This window comes from Limulus polyphemus, unplaced genomic scaffold, assembly GCF_000517525.1.
Source record: "Limulus polyphemus unplaced genomic scaffold, Limulus_polyphemus-2.1.2 Scaffold4597, whole genome shotgun sequence".
Lineage (NCBI taxonomy): Eukaryota > Metazoa > Arthropoda > Merostomata > Xiphosura > Limulidae > Limulus > Limulus polyphemus.
Window position 1 is genome coordinate 12,455 of NW_013670207.1, and position 3,567 is coordinate 16,021.

General features: G+C 34.8%; 1 long non-coding RNA gene across 1 annotated transcript; it reads left to right on the plus strand.

Moving 5' to 3' along the window:
- The first annotated feature begins 1,184 nt into the window (after positions 1-1,184).
- Positions 1,185-2,934, plus strand: LOC111088858. Its single transcript, XR_002613246.1, has 3 exons — positions 1,185-1,243; positions 2,254-2,343; positions 2,697-2,934. It is a non-coding gene; the product is annotated as an uncharacterized LOC111088858 (long non-coding RNA).
- Positions 2,935-3,567: the final 633 nt, after the last annotated feature.

A 3,567-nucleotide genomic window follows, 5' to 3' on the forward strand; every position in this document is an offset into this window, starting at 1 on the left:
AGGTATGCCACTGTGATTAATGATGAAACAGCACTTCCTGAATTTATATGTACGAACCTTTGATTGTAGTAATAATAAACAAAGGTATGCCACTGTGATTAATGATGAAACAGCACTTCCTGAATTTATATGTACGAACCTTTGATTGTAGTAATAATAAACAAAGGTATGCCACTGTGATTAATGGTGAAACAGCACTTCCTGAATTTATATGTACGAACCTTTGATTGTAGTAATAATAAACAAACTACTTAGATGCATGGGATTTCCGATCTTGCACGCTTATTATACGTCATAAAAAAAAACGTCATACTGTCACTGGAAGGGAAGGGGGGGGGGGCTGGGGGTTAGACCGTTCGGCTCACGTCACCTGACATGCTCACCCTTTCGGTCGTAGTGTGTGTATTTTAATGTGACAGTCAATCCCACTATTCGTTGGTAAAGAGCAACCCAAGAGTTGGCGGTGGGTGGTGTTGGATAGTTTTGTTTCTTCTAGTATAGCACTTCAAAATTAGGGGCGGTTAGCGCAGACGGTCCTCGAATCGCTTTGTGCGAAAGTCAACAGACGTACGAACTACTCGCAGAAACGAAAATATAAACTCGAAATGTGGTCAAATGGAATGCTCGTTAAGCAATCTCATGGGTATCAACATTAATCCAATTACATCACATTGTATAGCGAACCGAAACTGGAAGATACCGAGACGAAAAAGTTAGCTTTGTCTCATGTTTATGGGAACTGTAACTATAAGCTACTCAAGTTAACCACCATTACTGTACAAGAGCAGGCAAAGAAAAACGTCAGTGATATTGTTAAAAACGGCGGGAAAAAATGGAAGATGGGAGAAAAGGGTGGGGTGGGGAGAGAAATAAACATAAACAATAGTTATTTGAATTTATTTCAGGCGAGATGAGTACCTTTTATTATTACAGTCAAGCATTTCGGGCTACGGAATTATTTACTGCATCCATGAAGGTGAATTAAACTAATGAAAACTTGATATGTTTGTTTTTTATTCATCATATATATATTTCAGTTTCATTTTCCTTATCACTTTACTGTTACATCATCATAGCCATTTCAGATATTGAAAAAAACAAATTTTCTGCTGTGTTATGATGTAACACGACATAATTTATCTCAGGACTTTAGACTAAAGATTAGTGTGGCGAGGCAACATTAAATGATGTCTACTGGTCGACAGAGAGATCGTTCAGAAAAGACGTGATTAACCTGGGTTGCGTGAGTTTTTGATATAGAAGTATTTTGGTGTTTTACCAGTAAAATCAATAAAGAGTTTTATGAATGATATTAATTGTCACTTATAATTATGTACAGAACTTCTCTACGTTTATAATAATCGACTATAGATAATTTACAAAATTTCATCAGCTAATAAATGATTTATGCCACAAGCTCTTGAGACAAGTATGACTACCAAAAAATAAATAAATGTGAAGCTCAATCTATCATTCGAATTAACAATTGCCACCTAGTTGAATAAATTTGTGTCATCAATGATATATGTTACTGAAATTCTTTCATAAATGTAGGATTATTGTATGAGGAAAAAACATTTCAAAATATCATACATATTGTTATAAGCTATATATTTTCAATATTGTAATTTGGACGTTAGCTAGAGGGTGGATGATGTCAAGATCGAAAAGTTTAATAATGTAGGCCTAGAAAATTCTAAAAATTTTGACGTCAAATTTTCTGGTAAATTCGAGTTTTGTTTTTAGTTACTTGATCGATAAGCTGTGAAGTTGTACAAGTAAATTTATTATCACGTTAGTATAGTAAAGTTAGCATGGTTGCCATTAGAACTTTATTTGTAAACGTGAATTACAAGTTACCACAGAGTTTAAGTAGAAACATTAAAGGAGGAAATAAACTAGTTTGTTATCATTACGTAGGCTGGAATTTAAATTATTTTCATCACATAATTTAAACACAAACCGCTAGCGAAAAAAATAACATTACAAAAATGTTGCCAGAGACAGATATATTTTCGTGAAAATAGAATATAGATACTTGAAATATAACTTCAACTGTTGAAGATCATGACCACGAGGTCAAAGAGATTAGGAAATTGTTAAGAGAAGATCAAGAGAAAAGAGCTAGAATATCTAAAGGAAAACAAGAATAAAAATGAAAAGAAAGTGACAGGAATTTAAGACAGGAGTAAAAAGAAAGAAACATCGCATTGGAAGAAGAATTAAGATCAAAAACCATTTTATCTTACCCAGATGCTCTTCGTGAAATGATGGATTTGTTTGCACACGGCCAATTTATAAATGTCATAACAGACGAGGATATGGCATTCAGGATGAAGCAAAGTAAGTGTACATCTTTAAGGAAATTCTACAGTAGGCTATAGAACTAGAATTTATTGAGGTTACAGATAAACAACTAAATGCATCATTTTTTTTAATATATTAATATTTAAAGGCATCATTTTGAGGTTATTGAATCGTCAGATTGAGCAGTGCTGAAACATTAACTTGCGTTGACGATAGTCTAAAAGAACTAAAAGGTTAGACAACTAGTTGTACATAATGGAGGAAGTAAACGCCAAGATAATAGATGTTTCACATGTAATTTAAAATGACATATTGCCAGGAATTGCCGATAAAACTTGTAGAAATATGAATTCCTCCCAAAGGATACTACAAAAAGGGAATTGTTATAGACGTGGGAAACCTGGCCATTAAACCCGAGACTTTGAGGAATCAACAGTTGTTATGACACCAAGAAGACAATACAACAAGGATGATCTTCGAGCTCTTCCAAATTGAAAGAAGAACAAAGAGCTGAGCAGACGCCAGAAACTATGGATTATCTGTATGTATGATGTAAAGACAACTGAAAATGCCCTAACTGCACAGAAGTTCATCATTTAAAGAAAACATTCCATGACTTCACAGGTTTATTGATGGGAAGCCTTACAGTATGTTGATCAACACTGATTCTAAAGCCCCAAATGTTTGACTCAGTTTGCTGATTAAGGGTCCTTTCATTCGTGGGAGCGTTATAATGTGACAGTCAATCCCACTATTAGTTAGTAAAAGAGTAGCCCAAGAGTTGGCGGTGGGAGGTGTTCAGTAGCTACCTTCTTTCTGGTTTATCACTGCTAAATTAGGGACGGCTAGCGCAGATAGCCCTCGTGTAGCTTTGTGTGAAATTCAAAAGAAACCAATCAATGCGAAGTCCTTTACTCATCGCTATCGAAGAATAGCCCCCCCCCCCCAGTGGCACAGTGGTATGTCTGCGGACTTATATTGCTAGAAACCGGATTTCGATACTCGTGGTGGGCAGAGCACAGATAGCCCTTTGTGTAGCTTTGTGCTTAATAACAAACAAACAATCGAAGAACAGATTAGGTCTCTACGTTATTCAAGAATTCTATCATTTCTTCACTGAAATTACACATTTTTAGTGAGGAGAAGATAAAATTCATAATTAATATTCAGATTTTGTTTCTCTTATATACTGTGTAAACATCTACCAAACGAGCAACAAGAAATTAATCAATATTGTTTAATAAATAAAATTATATAGTC